This window comes from Ceratotherium simum, chromosome 3 (genome assembly GCF_057802395.1).
Source record: "Ceratotherium simum simum isolate JZ-2026a chromosome 3, ASM5780239v1, whole genome shotgun sequence".
Taxonomy (NCBI): Eukaryota; Metazoa; Chordata; class Mammalia; order Perissodactyla; family Rhinocerotidae; genus Ceratotherium; species Ceratotherium simum.
The window spans coordinates 72,862,834-72,881,858 of record NC_141902.1 but is presented as its reverse complement, the minus strand read 5'-3'; the positions used below and the strand labels follow the sequence as shown (position 1 = coordinate 72,881,858).

Below are 19,025 nucleotides of genomic sequence, written 5' to 3'. Positions count from 1 at the left end.
GTTGAATGGATAAAAAAAAAAAAAACAAGACCCAACTATATGCCCCCAAAAGAGACTCACGTCAACATCAAGGACACACATATATTCAAAGTAAAGTGATGGAAAAAGATATTCCATGCAAATGCAACCAAAAGAGAGCAGGGTAGCTATACTGATATCAGACATAATAGACTTTAAGTTAAAAACTGTAAAGAGACAAAGAAGGTCATTATATAATGACAAAGGGATAAATTTATCAAGAGGCTATAACAATTGTAAATATATGTGCCCCCTACATCAGAGCACCTAAATATATTAAGCAAATATTAACAGATCCGAAGGCAGAAATAGACAATAATATGATAACATTAGCAGACTTCAATACCCCACTGTCAACAATGAATAGATCATCTAGACAGAAAATCAATAAGGAAATATTGGCTTTGAACTAGCCTTTAGAACAAATGGACAAAATATATACACAGGACAGATATATACAGGACACCCCATCCAATAGCAGCAAAATGTACATTCTTCTCCAGCACACATTGAACATTCTCCAAAATAGATCATATGTTAAGTCACAAAATAAGTCTTAACAAATTTAAGAAGACTGAAATCATATCAAGTATCTTTCTCAATCATTATGGTATGAGACTAGAAATCAATAACAGGAAGAAAGCTGGAAAATTCACAAATATTTGGAAATTAAACAACACACTCCTGAAGAACCAATAGCTCAAAGAAGAAATCAAAAAGTAAATCAAAAAATATCTTGAGACAAATAAAAATGGAAAAACAGCATACTAAAACCTATGGGATGCAGCAAAAGCAGTTCTAAGAGAGTCATTTACAGCAATAAATGCCTATATTAAGAAAAAAGAAAGATCTCAAATAAACAATCTAATTTTACACTTCAAGGAACTAGAAGAACAAACTAAGCCCAAAGTTAGCAAAAGGAATGAAATAACAAATATCAGAGCAGAAATAAATGAAACAGACTAGAAAACCAATAGAAAAATCAATGAAACTAAGATCTGGTCTTTTGAAAAGATAAACAAAATTGACAAACCTTTAGCTAGACTAAGAAAAAAAGAGAGAAGACTCAAATAAATATAAATGAAAGAGGAGACATTACAAATGATACCACAACTGATACTCAGATCATAAGTGACTACTATGAACAATTATACGACAACAAACTGGATAACCTAGAAGAAATGGATAAATTCCTAGAAATATACAACCTACCAAGATGAAGTCATGATAAAATATAAAATCTGAATAGACTTATAACTAGTAAGGAGAATGAATCAGTAATCAAAAATCTCCCAAAAAAGAAAAGCCCAAAACCAAATAGCTTTATTGGTGAATTCTGCCAAACATTTAAAGAAGAATTCACGCCAATCCTTCTCAAAGTCTTCCAAAATATTGAAGAGAACAGAACACTTCCAAATTGGTGAATTTTGCCAAAGATTTAAAGAAAAAGTTAAAAACATTTAAAGAGAAATTAACACTAATCCTTCTCAAACTATTCCAAAACTTGAAGAAGAGGGAATACATCCTTACTGATTCTATGAGGCCAGCATTACCCTGATACCAAAGCCAGATAAAGACACTACAAGAAAACAACAGACCGATATCCTTTGTGAAATTTGGCACCAAATTACTGAACTTAAGGAAGCCATTGCCTCTCCAAACATGAGACAAATGGAGAGACTCCAGGGCTCAGACAAAAGAGGACAAGACCACAGAAGGAGCAGAAACACAGGTAGCATCACTCAGGAAATAAAACATAAAATTAAAAAGTAGCAAATGATGGAAAAGGTTTTCTGTGAGAAAAAGAGGTGGGATGAAGGCTATAAAGGTGCTGTTTTCCAAATAAGAAATCCAGATTGATTTAGCACTTTAAACTCTATGAATGTATAACTTGATTTGAAAGTAAACATTAAACAACTAAACAGCTCAAAATAATGAATAAGTAAAACAAACAATACGTTATGTGGTATTAAATGCTATGATAAAAAAAATGAAGCAAAAGGGAGACAGGGAAGGTGAGGGGTGTCAATTTAGCACTGGGAAGGTGACATTTTACAAAAACTCAATAAAAGCTGAGGGAGCAAGACCAAGCTCATAATGATCTGTGTGAAGAGAGCCTCAGGCAGAAGAAATAAAAAGTGCAAAGGCCCCAAGGCAGGAACTTGCTTGACATGTCCAAGGAAAACTAAGGAGGCCAGTGTGGCTGGAGCATAACGGGCAAAGAGGAGAGTGACAGGAAGTGAGAGCACAGAGGTGACAGCAGCCATATCTGTAAGACATGTAGGCCACTGCAAGACCCAGCTGTGCTGAGTAAGGTGGGAATCTTCTGTGGAGAATACACGCTTGGGGGTGAAGCAAGAGTGGAAACAAAAGAGAATTTTGAGGTGACTGCAATACACAGGTGGGAAATGTTGGTTAGGATTGCAGGGCACTAGTGGAGATGTTGGGAACTGGCCAGATTTAGAAACTTTGAAGAGCAGCTGGTGGTGGGGTGTTGGTTCTAAGGGTTCTAAGGGATCAGGCTTGTTCTAAGATTTGGGGGCCTGAGCAACAAGAAAATTCAATTGTTATTTATGGAAGTGAGGAAGATTGGAGCAGGATGGACTCAGAATTTTAGTCCGGGACATCTTAAGTTTGAGATGCCTATTGTACCCCATTGAAGAAGTGAGAGAGACAGCTGGATATCTAAGAAACCTTGGAGTGATAGAGTGTAGGTGGCACTTGGAGCGCGAGCTTGGATAAGACCACTCACAACGAGTCTCAAGTGTGAAGGGGCCAGAACTGAGTTCAGTGTTCGGGGGCTTAAGATGAGGAGGACCAATGGAAGGATACTAAGAAAAGTGCCACATGGGTAGGAGGAGAACTTGGAGGAGCCAAAAAGGAAAAGGGTTTTAAGGAGGAGAGAGGTCACCTCCACCACACACTGCTGATGGGGCAGGGTGGAGGAGAACCAGAAGCATCCCTGGACCTCTCTCAAGGGTGCATACTGTGAGGTCATCAGTCACCTTGGAGGGACTGTTTCAGTGGATTGTAGGAGAAAGGCTTGACTGCAATGGGGTCAAGAAAAATGTGGGGGGGTTACAGTGAGACTGGGATGGTAAGGATAGACAAGGCTTTCAAAGAGTTTCACTATTAACAGAAGCAAAGGAAAAGAAGGTAGCCAGCAGAGATGTGGGGCCCAACGTGGGTCTTCATGAGAGAAGAAATGGCAGTGTATGGGAGAAATGGCAGGGATTAAGAATTGTTTTTCAGGAGCGGAGAGTCAACCCCTCGTCCAGTTCAGGTTGGTTGAGACCACCAACCCAGCAACTGGGCTTGTGCAAATGCCCAATAAGTGACTTTTTTGACTTCAAAGGGATGAAAATCCCACCCTCAGGTCAAGTTAACACCACCATTTTGTGAACATGCGTCCTATGAAGAGCCATGAAGCTTGACTGTGCTTGCACAGATCATCAATTAGCTCACTTCTCCTTACTTGCAATCATCTACCTCCACACTTCAGACTGCCTTGCACTTTATACCATAAATTTTGCCCCAAGCCCTGGATCAGGAGATAGATTTGAGAGCTTTTGCTTGCTGTCTACTTGCAGGTCAACCTCACAATAAAGCTTTGTTCTTTTCTCAAAAGCTGATGCCATAATAATTGGCTTTTCACAGGCATCAGGCAAAAGAACCCCACCTTTGTGCAGTAACAATTTTGGCAACTACAAAGGGACAGGTCCTGTGACTGCCTGCCTGAAGCTCTGGAGGCCCCAGCAGGGTGAAAGGTCTCTTTGCCAACCTTAAGCAGCCACCTATACAATTCTGTCTGGTGGCTTGGCTGATTGGGTCCCATTTCCCACCTTTAGAAACTACACTGTTTGTTGCAGCCACCTTGGAAACAGTCCCCTAAAACAGAAATACATATAAATGGCTGGCAAGATAACCTGGGATAATTTTAAATTACAGTGGCCACTTTTGGCTTCTTTTGAGTTTACAAACCAAGAAACAAAGAAATCTTTAAAGAGTCAAGTGCGCCACCTCTTGACACAATTGCTCAAAACCTAAAGGTTCCAGAAGCTGTAAATATTTACAAAGAACAGCAAAATATGACTAAGCCCGTTTCATGTCCTGAGGGCTTGGCTTGATAATCGTCAGGTGGGGGGGTTCTCAAAATACAGTCAGACAAAAATGCAGTTGCACCCCATTTTGCAGCCAGAGATGGTCAGACAGAAATGCTGGTTGCACTCCCTTTTGTAGCTAAGGGTCCTACCAAACTGCTGTCAGCCTCAGGGGAATTACATTGGCCATTAGAAGGAATGTCCCAATTAGATAAGATCATTTAAAAGTGCACTTAAAAGCAAAGGCTTCAAAATTCCAAAATAACGTTACTGAAAGTTTTGTTGCAAAAAGCTAATAGAAAATTAAGTTATAAAAGGTACCTAAAAGAAAATAATATTAGGTCATGGCTTTACAGACACCCCTATAATCTACCTTTGAAGGAGGGCCCAAATATGAGCCCCTCCCAGAGTTAACAAGACTCTGAGAGATTTTCTGGAAAACTGCTATGTTAACGATTAATGGAGCTGTTCAATACTGCCAGGTATAGTTACTGTTTGTTCTGGCTGAAACCTGACAAGATATTTGAAAGGATTCAGCAACTTACGATCAGAAATTTGGCCAAATGGGAAGCTGATATTCAGAGCCTAATGTCATTTAAGTTACAACCCATTTTCTGAGGAATTAAGAGCAACTGTCCTTATCTTACAAATCCTTGCAAGACTGGAAATGCAGCTCCAGAGGTAGTTCCGATTCCACCCATTTCCTTTATATCAAAAAGCTTGTAACCTCCCTTGGAATTACGATGTAGCCCATCACCAATTCCTGAGACTGAAAAGAAAAAAAGGAAAGAAAAATGGCCATAAGAGCACCTTTGCCCAAAATCTAGCATCTTGAGTGTCTTTTCCACAAATATTAGAGAAAAAGCTTAAATCAAAATTATTCTTTGGATTCAATTATTCTTTCATAACTAGTAAGTTTTGTATTACTGTTCCTGATTCATGGCAGTAATTGTAAAACAATAGCTATGGAATCCCTGTGTTTGTGTGTCTATATATGTTATATACATGTGATATTTTAACCTCCAGATGGTATAATTTCTAAAAGACCTCTATTCAATTGGCTTAAAGTAAATGCTTATATAAATGTAACAGAAACTAACCCAAATGTTTTTCACCCTAACATGATATAAAATAATCTTTGGTAAATGAAAGCTTATTTAAGTTTGTTGGTTTGATTAAAATAGAAATGTGAGTTATCAACATTGGATATGATGCAAACATGCAGCCTTTATTCTACCTGGATTTAATGGTCAAATAAGCTCACGTTATCTCTGTTACAAAACTTGTTAGTGAAAATAATAACTTAGAATGATAGCTGATTTTCCCTAATGTCTCATAAAGTCTTGTAGGCAATCTAAATAATTATTGGGAAGAAGTAAACTAAATAGATGTGAAAAGACAAAAGTTTTAAGCGAACTTTTTAACAATAATTATGTGTTATGGTGTATGTACTTAAAATAACCCCAAAACCTTTTGGTAATTGGAAACCTTAGAGTTTTGCTAAATCAAGTTAAATCACAAAATTTATTGAGTATCTAGGTCATTTCCACATAAAATAAAACATTAGATATTAAGTACTAAACATAGATTTATCTACCTTTTGGCTTCTTATTACAGAGAAATTGGAAAAATACTTGAGTTTATTGATAAACATGTTTTGTGCCATGCTGAGAAATTTTCTACAAGAAAGCACACATTTCTAGACAGTATTTGTAGATCTGTCAATCCACAGGATTTCAATCCAAAAAATTAAGGAAAGTTGGATGTATGTTTTCAACAAAAAATATTTAAGGTGGGGCTGCCCAGTGGTGTAGTGGTTAAGTTCACATGCTCTGCTTCAGTGGCCTGGGGTTATGCATCGTTCATCCAGCCATGCTGTGATGGCATCCCACATACAAATTAGAAGAAGACTGGCAACAGATGTTAGCTCAGGGACAATCTTCCTCACAGAAAAAAAAAAGATTTAGGAATGGAGATATTTTTGTTTTGTTAAGAAAGATAAATTTGTCCTAAAGTACTAGCAGGGAGGAAAGAAGGCATGGGACAAATTCTGAATATAAAAAGAAAGTTATAGAAGGTCTGTGGAAGAAGAACCCTGAAGAAAGAGTTTCATGCATGGTCAAGTTGGCTAAGATTAAAATGAATTCAATTAAGTGAATAAATTTTAATATCAAAAGTAAGCTGGTACAAAAATTAAAATTTGGTTTTTTTCACTCTCTTAAAAGGATAATTTTCCTGAACTTTTAGTCTGCTCTTGATAAAGAGATTATAAAAAGTTTGTCTTTGAGTAAATCTACCTAAAAGACAGAAATTCTACATTTTGTCAACATAATTTCCTTGTTCTAATAGGTTAGAATCTTTCTATTAAGAGAAATAAGTTTTTTTTTAACTGTTTAACTCTGTATATCTTCCTTTAACATCTTCTGTTGTCACTTTTGTTAAATGGATAACTAAGCATTTTTTCACATTCAACTACGATCTTATTTGACCAAGTGTTTCAAAACCTTTTGATATTTTTCAAAAACTTCCCCCAAAATTCAAATCTTAAATAAAGTATTTTTTCTGACCTAAAAGTAACAGAATTTCCAATGGCCTCTGAGACTTCTCAAAGAATTTGTTCTCTCTATAAAGAGTAAGATATTAAACTATTAGGCTTATTTGGTATGTTAAATTCCATGGGAAGCATTGTCAAATGAATGATGATAAACCTTATAAGGTTGTATTGCATGGATGAATGTTATTAATATAAGTGTTTTAAAAATTATATAACATTCCTAAAATTCTGATCTGTTCTGGTTATCAGTCATAATTCTAGTTATTTTAAATTGTTATATGTCACGGAAATAACCAAGTGTCTTTATCAACTGCCACTTTTAAGTCTTTTGTTATTTACAGACAGTTATTGTTTTACTCTCATTCTTTTGCTAATATGTTTCATCTTCAGAGAGATTCATGGAAAGGACTCTGACACCTACTCTAGAATACAGGTTTCCGATAAACTTTCAGCTTATAAAACTGAGCTGGGTAAGAAATTACAGAACTCTACCAGAGAAACTGATGGCTTCATAAAACTGCTATCAGAAGATCAAGATCAAGAATTGATTACATGAGAGTGAATGAACTTATGAGGATGATTATAATTTTAATGATTTTTTTGTTTGAAACATTGATCTTTTAATGTCTTATTTTTCCAGATTTAAGGAAACTTTTTCTCTTTTCTCTTAAGCTAAATATGACTTATAGCAATTTGGAAAATTATACCTTTGTAAGCAGAATTGAAACATTTATTTTTTTCTCCTTACTTGATCCATCCAGAATTTGGAAACTCTTTATGAGTATTTTTATTTTCATGGCAACATTTGCATAAGTTGAATAAGAATCTATTCTCCTTATAACAAGACACAATTGGAAATGTTGGTTATATGACCAAGGCTTTGACTAGAATGTCATATTTGAGAGAGACATACATAGACTCAGACATGACCAGACAGCTTTAAGGAACAAAGGTTGACTTTAGAACAAATAAAGCCACTTGGAAACTGGCCTGGTACCTTGCTTCCAGGGTTCCCAGCAACCTTACCAGGTGAGTAAAGAAGGTCACTCCCTGGAAGGTGCAAGAACCTCAGGATATTTTTGGGGAACCTCAAGAAGAGACGAATCCATCCAGATTTATAGGTATTGCAGGCAGAGTCTGGTGATAAGACCTTAGCTTGGCTTTCCTGGCTGCAAGAGGCCTTTTAAAGTTCAATCTGAGATTCCTTATAAAAAGTTCCAGAAAAGCAGATTTAAAAGAGACTTGCTATTCTTGCTGTATTCATGTAAATAATTGGATCAAGTTTATTGAAGTTAGACTTGTTTTACAAACCAACAAGTCTTAATTTGGCAACCTTTGGTAAAAATGAGGTTGATTTTAGAAAGAAAAATTATGTTTCAATAAAAACTATAGTACACATTTATGGAGATTAGATTCTAGTTACATTAATTGTCTTTGAGGTTTTTGTTTTCTGTCTGTAAACTGGACTGGATCCTGAGTTCCTCTAGTCACCTCAAATATCTGGCTAAAAATAATACCCATTTCCAGTCAGAACCCCACCCTCATACCCTTTATAATTCCCAAACAGGTGACACCCTTCATAACAACAAGAAACAGAAGGACCAAAACACTCAAACACTGGGTGGCCATGGAGGCCTGCATTTCCACCCAAGAGTATTCTTATGAACTTCTATCTTATTTTGAGTAACTTTTCAGAAAAAGCAACAAAGCTGAGAAAACTCTTGGATCTCCAGATAAATAAGAAGCTGTTCCTACCTCTAAAGCCAGCCTCTGCATGATCAGATTGAGAGTCTAAAATCAGATGACAGCTGAGGGGAAAACTTACCCAAGATACGGGACCAGGCCTGTATTGATACAACTTAATTCTACCATGTTCCCGTATACACCAGTCTGCACTACCTAATTAATCATCTCTACCTATTTGGAAATTTCAGCTTCCTCCTCAGACAGAATTCCATAATGCCTCACTCCCTGACTGATGAAACCCCTCTCACTAACACATCTTTGCCTGACTCTTTTTGGTATATTGTTCCCTCTCTCCTTCTCGTTGTATGCTTATTAGGACTTAATAAGTTTGTCCTCTTAGTCAAGAGTTTGACTCCTTGTCAAACTCTACACTTGCTGTATAACTTCTGTCCTAAAAACTACACCCCTAACTCGCATCATGATCATAAAGGAGGCCCAAAACGCAACACCCAATTTACAACCTGGAACTCGTGAGTATTTACAATTAAAAGCTAAATAATTTCATTCCTCAAGTCCTTGTTAGGCCTATGCTCCTTACCAGCAGGAAGTAGTATAGCAGTTGTCACCCCATTTCTCTCAAGATTGAGAAATGAACAACAAAAGGGGGATTTGTAACCATGGGCCCACTAGGACCAGCTCAACTGACCCGATCTTATCAACAGAGTAATTAAGAATTGTTTTTCAGGAACTGAGAATAGACCCCTTGTCAGTTCAGGCCAGTTGAGACCATCAACCCATCAAGTAGATCTGCACAAATGCCTGATAAGTGACCCTTTTGATGTCAAGGGGCCAAAAACTCCACCCTCGGATCATGTTAACAGCACCATTTTGTGAACATGCATCCTATGAGGAGCTATGAAGCTTGACTATGCTTGCACAGATCATCAATTACCTCACTTCTTACCTCCAATCATCTATCTCCACACTTCAGACTGCCCTGCCCTTTATCCCATAAATTTTGCCCCAAGCCCTGGATCAGGGAGACAGAATTGAGAGCTTTTGTCTGTTGTCTCCTTGCAGGTCAACCTCACAATAAAGTTTTCTTCTTTTCTCCAAAGCTGATGCCATAATAATTGGCTTTTCATGTGCACTGGGCAAGAAAACCCCATCTTTGTGCAGTAACAGCACCATGTTTGGATCCTGATAAGAATGATCTAGGGAAGAGGGAAAAATAAACCATGCAGGAGAGAACTGTGGGATCTGACACCAGATGGAGGGGCTGGCATTCACTGGAAACAGGAATTTCCCCCATATGACTGGAAGGAAGGCAGGATGCTCTGGGCAGCCACAGTGACCACTGCTTGTGGAAGTTCCCACGATTGCTTTTATTTCATCACAAATGGAAAGCAAGGTCCTCAACTGTGAAGAAGGAAAGGGAGGGTGCTAGAGGCTTGAAGAGAGATGAGAGGTGTACAGAAGTCGTGGAGAGGCATGGGTGGTCGAGGCCCAGGGAGGAGCCGTGTAGCAGGCGGCTCTGAGGGCCCTCGAGGGAAGGGCTGCGGCTGGGAGGTGAGACAGCAGCACAGGCGTGTCCTCCTCTGCCCCATCGTCTGTGCACACACGGTAAGTAGGCAGGGGGTGGGCTTAACCTCCAGAGAGCTTTGCCAAGCAAAGACACTCAAGTCAAATAGGATCAACAGAGCTGAGGGTTAACGCACAGAGATAATCATAACAATAGTCATGAAAAGTAAGGCATTTAAGGAGGAAAAGGAGAGTATAAATGAGGGGTTCAGCAGGAGGGAACGCGTGTTGTCAGGGCTGTTGACTAGAGGCACGGAGTTATCAGCTGCAACAAACTCTAGGGCAGGTCCAGGACTGGGTTAAGTTTCTCTTTGGGGTACACAAAGACTTTAAGGGAGCTAAAGCACATGGGTAGTATTAGGGAATCAATTTCTAGATCTTTCCTACAACGTTAATGAGCTGCTGTCAGTCCTCGACAATGGATGTCCTGGGGACATGGCCCCAAAGATGTCTAAAGTCCTGCAAGTGTTGAGAAGGCTCTGCTTGGACCCACCCCAGCTGATCCCCAAGGCATCCTCAACACAGAAGGGAAGACAGGTGAGGTCAGATTGCTGCCTACCTCAGGCCCTTGGGGGCCACACACAGTGCCCAGTGTGCCAAGCCAGGACCCTGTGTTCCCCTGAGACCACTCATTTGCCTTTGGGTCTTCACACATCCTTTTCCCCAAAACAGCCTCCCTTCCTGTCTGATATTGCTACAGGGTCGTCCTAGAACAGCCATCACCTCACCCCATGAAATGCTACCTATGTCAGCCCAGCACACAGCGCAGGATAAGAGGACCAGCTGATGCCTGCCCCCGGGCTGATCACCTCAGCTGCCCCCAAAGAATTTTGAAAAAAAAAATGTAACCAGCTCATACATTTCAAGTTAATATGTAAAATTTATCATTCTGATTTAAAATAGTTCCCAGGATGTAATTGCTAGCAAAACCGACAGTCTTAAACGAAAGCATTCCATCATTTTTTTAATGTATACATTTAAATTTAAATACCATAATAGCAATTCATCTAAAAATACATATAAGACTCCCATCTGAGAGGAGGGCACAGTTCTTGCCACCTGACCTCTAGCCCCTACAATGGGCATCTGATCAAGGACCCTGGGAAGGAGAGCTCCAGCGAACCCAGGAGAACTAATGATTAAAGGAGGCTGGCAGGGCTGTCCCTCACAGCAATGAGAGGGACTTGCGGCTGTAGATGCCTGGGGAGGGGCCAAGTGGTCCAGCAGACCACAAGCAGGAAGCAGCAGTGGTCCTGGGGGAGAAGGAGCTGCCCCGGGGCACAGAGTATCACCAGGCCACCCCCAGACAGAGGGGTGCAGCACTTCCAAGGTGGATGGCTGTCCTAGGACAACCCCATAGCAACATCAGACACTGAGCACCAAGAGGAGAGGCTGTTCTGGGGAAGGGAATGTGAAGAGCCAAAACCAGGCAGTGTTTGTTTAGAAATTTGAATTTATTGCCAACATTTGAAACTTGAGAATTTTCATAGAAAAACAGCGATATCTGCTTTTTAAGAAAATCAGAGTAGTTCACACACTAGGCCTGCTTCTCTATGCGGAGAAGATGCAGTGGTGTTTCATCCCAGCGAAGATAGGAACTGCCCTCCCTCAACACCTATTATACTTGCCCTCTCTGCACCCACCACACCTGGGATCAGTATACACTTGTCCCCAGCCTGCACTCTTGCTGGTTGTCATGTTGCTATTACATCTGCTGACTATCCCCAGGGGAGGCATTTAAGTCTGAAACTCAATCTAGAGAATTGTCCCAGTAGTCTCCCAGTGAACAGAAGCGTTAGGCCTCTCAGGAATCCCCTGCTCCTGGCTGGATTCCTTTTGTGTGCGATTACTATGTGCCTGAGGCAAGCACTGGGACAATGAGCATCCTCACAGGGGATCCGAGAGCAAAGCGGGTAAGACTGCAGTGATGCACAGGCAGGCATATTTGCAGGTAAGGGCACACTCCACCAGTGGGGCCTTGGCTGAGACCAGCACATCTCCAATGCACATGTGCAGATGGTCACCCAGCATCTTGTCCAGAGGCAGGTTCTGACTCAGGTCTGAGTGGCCAAATGTGCATTTCTACCAGCTCCAGGGCTGCTGACATTCAGACCCCACTCGAGGAGGAAGGGCTGCAGGTTGTCAATGCAATGGTTCCTTTTCTTCCTCCTGGAACCCCTATTGTTACCATGCTAGGTCTCTGGGGTCTTACCTAGATCTCCTATCCTTTTTCATGACTCTGTCTGTTTGTACTTTTGCTCTGTACTTTTAGATACCTCTCTCACTTGGCTTCAAACCATTAACTCAGCCCTAACATTAATTTTTCTCTTCTTCAATTCTTTATTCATTATTTTTAGCTTAAAAAGTTATGAGTTTTAGTTCCAGAAACTATTTTTTGTGTAGTGCTTAAATCTCCCTGAGCATTTTCATAATTTATCCTTGTTGTCCTACGTCTGTGACACAGGCCATGATTAATCTCTCAGGCCACTGATCCCCTAAATTTGCCACTTGTGTTTTGTGGAGTGCCATAGAGCTAGGATCTGGCAGTGTAGTGGCCAGTCCTCGGGCTATGGAAGGTGAAAGACCCTCACCACTGGGCACTGCAGGGCCCCTCCACAGCTGCTGTCCCCCACCAAAGGGGGGGGCCCCTCCCTAGGAGCCTGTGTACCCACCCCCAGACCAGACTTGCAGACTCGCAACCTGCACAGCCTGTCAGTACCGCAGCCAATGAACTGCAGGAGCTCCCCTAAGCTAATGAAGGAAACAGCATCTCTGTGCTGCTGCCATTTTTGCTCCTTTAACTCTAGTGCTTTCTTAGCATGCACAACAATGGAGCTGGGATTCAAGTCCAGCCCCACCGTCTCCAGAACCTGAGCTGTCAATTCCTACAAATGCTCATGCTGTTAAACCTAATGCCAAACCACTGAACCGGGTTCAACCCTGCACATTATTTTGTTCCTGAATGTTTTAGGAAAGGATGAGTTAAAACAAAAATGAGACTAAGTAAAAAGCAAAAGCGAATCTGAAATGCTTTTGAGTTTTCGCATCCTGAAAGAGTGCTTTCCTTCATCAGGGTTACAGCGCTCTGCCCTCTGCCCTAGCACCTCCTGCGGGGCAGTGGCAGGGAGGAGACTGCAAGGAAATCTCGAGGAGGCAGATGCATGAGAACCAGCCAGCCTTGAAAAAATGACCTGCACACAGAGGCTGAGTGATAACACAGATAATGAGGAGTCTCCAAGAAGTCTGTTAGAGAAAACCCACAAAATTATGTGCATAAATTACCATTTTTTAATTCAACATCCAGCACAAAAATAATCACATTTTAACTTGAAAATTGCCTGAGAATTCTTCCTGTTCAAGCAAATAAGGCTGAAAAGATAAGGTTTAAATGGAGAAGAACTGTCAGGGAATTCTCAGTCATTCGCGATGTATTTCAGGTTTCCAGGGCAGTGTACTGGGATGCCCAAGAAAGCTACCACAAAAGCAGGTCTGGGCTCAGGTGTGGCTCCCCAGCTCCCTGTCAACTGCAGACAGAAGAGGAAGGAAGGAAAGGTGGGCGGGTGTCAAAGGGATTTCTGTGTACCAAAATATTTGTCAAAATACTGAAATATTTCCAAACTAATTGACAGCCACCATCTAAGACTCCCAGCCCCACTCACTGCCTCTGCCCCTCAGGGCCTCCCCCACCTAATAATGAATTAACACCCTGGCACAAAGGGTAAAGCTTCCTGCTTCAGAGTCTCCGCATCTGTTCTGATTGCACTACACGTTGATATCAATATCAAATTGATTTAATAGAGTTAAATATGGTTTAATAGTGTCACCATTACACATAAACAAAGGTCAAAATGAAGGGGAGGGCCCAAGGCAGAGGGACAAGGAAAACTTAAAAGAGCAAATCTAATTCCAAAAAATCCCTGGGATGCTCTCCCATGACCTGGCTGAGCTCGGTTAGAGTTTTGACTGAAGCCTTGTCCAGCAGAGTTGGAGAGATAAACCCATCTATGATCTAGTTCTTTCCACCCTGGACATTGTGAGATAAGCAAAAATTCAATAGCATGATCCTAAAAGCTATTACGATCCTTAGTTATAAACTGTCTTTGGCATTTCCTGAATTACTTGGTGTTCTTCTCTGACCACTGGAAGACAAGAAATATCACAAACAAATGCAAATAGTGCTTCCGACCTGCTGCTCTCAGCTCACAGGTGACAATGTGAATGTGAGAAACACCCCCCAACTAAAGTCGCGCTCTGGAGAGAAGAGGAGATGGGCTTTGCTTTGTCTCTCTGACCTCACTTCCTTGGAATAACGGAATAATGCTCACAATTCTCTAACAAAAGAACCTTCTGAGTAGATGCCTCACGACCTCGTCAGGCGCAGCCTTGGTCCCCCCACTGCCCTCACCCTGTTGCGAGTGTGCCAGCATTTCTAGTCACTGGAAATGGTGACTGCATCTGCCAGCTTCCTGACCCTTTTCAATAAAGTTTCCACACAGGTTAAAATCGCCACAGACTTGCGTCCCATTGACCTGGTGAATGACTGGCCAGAGCTGTGTCCTCCCAGGGAAGGAGGCTGGGCTGAAAGGCAGGCAGCTCTGCAAGCCAGGCAGCAGGGACTGGACTGATGTTCCTGTGTGTCCACTGCGTGTCTGACCGCCACAGGCAGGTCACTTATCTCTACCCCTGTACTGACCCAACAGTGTGTCCACAGAATGTTCTTGGGTATCCTTGTTTAGTCCCCAGGAAAACAGCAAAGCTAAGAACATGCGACTCTCACCAAAATAAAACCCACGCAGCAGATGGGCTCTGAGCAGGCCTCCCCAAGAGTGTGCGGCGAGGACCAGGTACATACGGGGCGTTTTGCTGGAGCTGCTCCCAGGGACAGTCCAAGAAACCAGATCCTGTAAAGCAGAAGAGGTAGTACTCTTCTAGAGATGCCTGAACTCCAGGTCCATGGAAGCCAGGCCAGGCCACAGAGATTCCAGGATGGGAAGGATGCAGCTTGCATTTCTTTCTACTCCAGCCTCAGGTGCAGAGGGACATGACAGACTCCTGTTTCCTCCCACGTACTCTCCACGCACACCCCAAGTTCAGAGGCTTCACAGCCATGCATAATGAAGATGCTCCTCGTCAGGGGTTGGGGGGTAGGAGTTACCCTCTCTAGGCAGGAAACCTAAATCACCTCCCAAAGACCCATTCATACCACTGTATCCACCAGGGGCCAGGACCAGTGGAAGATATTTATACACATATGGACTTATTATGAGGACAAGCCTTACATGATTGAGGGGCTGGGCAGGAAGCGCCACATCCACAGGGCAGGCAGGAAGGAAGATGACGAGCAGCTGCAACCTCATGGGCATGGGCTCAAGCTTGTCACAGGCAGTCAGGAAGGAGGGTCCAGGGGGAGCAGAGCATCTGCAGACCTTTGTAGTGTCTCCAACGCAAGTGGATTCATAACATCTATTTATTCCCAAGCCTTTCCCAGTGCCCATTAGGAGCCAGTATATCCAGTGATCCCCAGTGCCGTGGGGGAACACATCTGTAAAGGCACAGGAGAAACACCAGCACCACGCCAAGGAAAACAGCACCAAGTCCAATTGGAGATGAGGGTAGGTCTCAGATGGCAGAGGAGCCTGGCAGAGGGATTCTGAAGGACACAGGGAGCACTGGGGTGTCCAGTTCCCTCAATAACAGTAACAGACAGTCGCTGGAGGATGAAGGGGGGGGGGTGATGTGCACAAAGGGTTACTTTGGGAAAATTAAACTACTGCACTTTATTCACTTTATTCATTTGCAAACACTTGCTAAATATCTTCTTTGCACCAGGCACGATGCTAGTGAATGAAGATACAAAAGTAAATAGGATGCAGCTGCAGACATGTCTTGACAATCAGTTTGATGACTACCCCAGCGGAGCCATGCACCAAGCACTAGGGGACCCCAGAGGACAAGCAGGGCCCTGCACAAGGAGGTACAGAAAACATCACGGAAAAGAAGAAAGTATTAAGGAGGTATTGAGGAGGCTTTAAGGAACTCCTACGGGTGAGGAACTCTGTTTCATGAGGTCAGGCTCCCCAAGGCAGAAGCGGAAACACTCTCCCCATCCCCTTTGCAGCTGGAAAAGGCATGTGACCTGGGCTCCACCAATCGGACACCCTGCTAGAGAGGCGGGCTTGGAGAAATTGAAGAGAATTGTGACGAGGTGCACTCAGGGCAGAGTGACAGAGGTCCCAGCACTCAACGGCCAGCATTGGGGGACTGAGCCCATGCATTCATACAAAGCAGCAGAAGCTGGGGGCTTCATGGGGTAGACCCCCACCCAGGATGTCCTTCAGAAATTCCACGAACTGTGCACTATCCTTAAATAAACTTCTATTTTTAAACTAACTAAAGCGAGTTCTGTTGATTGCAACTGTTGATTGAAATGCAGATACAACTACATGCATTACAAATAGAAAGATCCCCACTAAAAGACTTAGGAATAAAATCAGTACATTCCAAACAAGTTGGCAGATGAGATTTATCAATCCAAGAAAAGTGAGGAAATGATAGGGGAAAAAAGAATCAGCAAACAAAATGCATAATAAATGCAAAACCATAATAAAATGGTAGAAATAAACTCAAGTCCATCAGCCAACACAATAAATTTAAACATGTTAAACTATTCTTTTAAAAAACAGAGATTATCTGCTTGGAATTTTAAAAATCCATTTGCATGCTGCTTAAAAATATACAACTAAAAAAGGATTTAAAAAATTTTTTTCAAAAGACTGAAAATAAAGGATTGGAAAAAGATAAACCAGACAGAGGCTCAGAGCACAAATGAAGAGAGACCTTACACAATGGGAAAGAAACCAGCCATCCAGAAGAGACACCAATAATGAACCTGCAGTGCCTAATACAACAGCATAGCATACAGCAAAAATGTGCTGAATTGCAAGTGGAAATAGATACATCCATGAAGTGATCTGCCCTATCAGAACCAATTGATTAGAGAAGCGACGAGTAAATCTAAAGATCTAGTAACACAGTTGATACGCTTGTACCTATGGACACGTATAGAACTCTGCTCACATACACATGGGCCACTGGCCACATGCGAGGTCAAAGGACATTTCAGGGGGTGTGTAAGTATGAAATCCTACAGACCACATCCCCTGACCACCACAATTAAATGAGAAAGAAGTGGTGAAAAGACATGCAAATAAAAAGGAGGGAAGAAGAGATTGAAGGAAAGTGGTGTGCCTCAGTATCCACCCAGGGTCCCTTCCCAGACCTCTGCACTTGGGCAGGACCATGGGTCCACTTCCCACCCAAGACTGTGACAGGTCAGTTCTGGTGCCACTTCCAGACTGAGGCAGAAACCCGAGTGGCTCTCTATGCTCTCCTCTGACCCAGCCGCTGTGGACGCCAAGTGCCGACCTGGTGAAGTCACTTGACAGAGATTTGTGGGCTTTTAAAAGCTGTGTGGCAATTATGCATATAGCTGATGATTTGGTCTCTGAGGATTTGGTTTCTGTCCATGTTGACTCATATAAACCAAGATCCTTCCCTTAGTTCCTTCCACAGTGTGCCATCGAATGACTGGACATGCCCCAGATTCATGAGGGCAGTTCTCTCAGGAGAGGGAAGGACAGATACTATCCTGTAGGATGAGGGGAGGGACAGAGAATGTCACATTCACCTCCAATGTTTTATTTTTTAAAAATAAAATAAATGAGAAAACCTGAAGCGAAGAAGTTAAAATGCTCACATTTCCTCATTTGGGGTGATGAGCATACGGATATTTTATACTACCGTCTATGATTCCTTTGATTTATTTTTTAAATTTAAAGTAACTATTAAAATTTGAGGAATGAAAATATTGTGTCATATTTTAGAAAATGGAGGAAACTAAATTTCCAACAATAGGGACCCTATCTTTCAGTCTCAGAGAAGATCTGGGTCCTGAAACCTGGAAGGCCCCGAGGAGGTGGGCCATATCAGCTGTGACACCCAGGACCACAAGGAAGGGCAGAGAAAGGTTTATGGATGAAATCCTGGGGGTTGTGGCCACACCGTGTGGCCTTGAGGGTTCTGATGCACTGGATCTTCTGTAGGGTATTTCATCTAAGAACAGGATGCATGCACCAGCTGGCCTGACATCTCAGAAGCCCAGGACCCAGCCACCTCAGCCTCCAAGGGGCCACAGCACCACAGCCACAGTCATGACGGTGCCTGCTGAGCCGAAACCAGGACACTGGACAACATCCACAGGACTTCTCTAACTCGGGACTGCATGAAGAAATAATAACAACAGCCACAGAATTAGCTCAGAATTACCAAACCCAGACCATGGAGGAACAATAGCTAGGTAACTAGAGAGTCACCTGGCAGACATGTGATGCCAGGCAATGAGTGAGTGACGAGTGATGCAGAGTCCCAGGTCAGCCTGAGGTCCTGTGAGAGAGAGAAGTGCCCCCATTGAGGCCTGGCCCACCCTTGTCCTCACTGCCAGGTTCTGTGCTCTGTTCCTTTGGTCCCAGGTGATCCCAAATATGATATAGGGTGATGGAATGTTGTGGGAGCCCCCTTGCATGGACTATTCTGCAGGGCACGGGAGTGAGTCCTCAAGGTCACAAGAACAACAGAGAAAACTCCCCCATCTAGAGTCCAGCTGTGAGGAGTGTTCACACATGCCCAGCACACTTGGGACCTCAGGTGTTTGTAACAGGACCCCAGGTTCCTATATGCAAAACCCTGTCACATCTTTACTTTGGCACACCAGGGATTCACAATGCTGCTGTAAGGCCAGCAATCAGTGACGTGAGAAGACAGAAGAGGAATGGGGCTCATCAGCCCTATAAAAGGCCTCTAATGTGTATCCCCAATGCTGGCCAGGGTCAGGACCACAGAGTTCAAGGTCCTGTCAGGCCAGGCACCAGAAGCCATGTAGACCGGTTAGAACAGCTTCTGAATTCATAGGGAATAAAGGATGAATGCCTGCAACCAGCCTCTGTCTTTTGGTGTCTTACAGTTTTCTTTAAAAAATAAAAATAAAAAGACTGTCTTTTCCATGAGGTGCGGCAGCTCTCGGTCAGGCT

General features: G+C 42.4%; 1 protein-coding gene across 2 annotated transcripts in view; it reads right to left on the bottom strand.

The window, feature by feature from the left end:
• Positions 1-19,025, bottom strand: part of OCA2 (OCA2 melanosomal transmembrane protein) — a 350,637-nt gene that overhangs the window by 113,098 nt on the left and 218,514 nt on the right. The window lies entirely within an intron of this gene.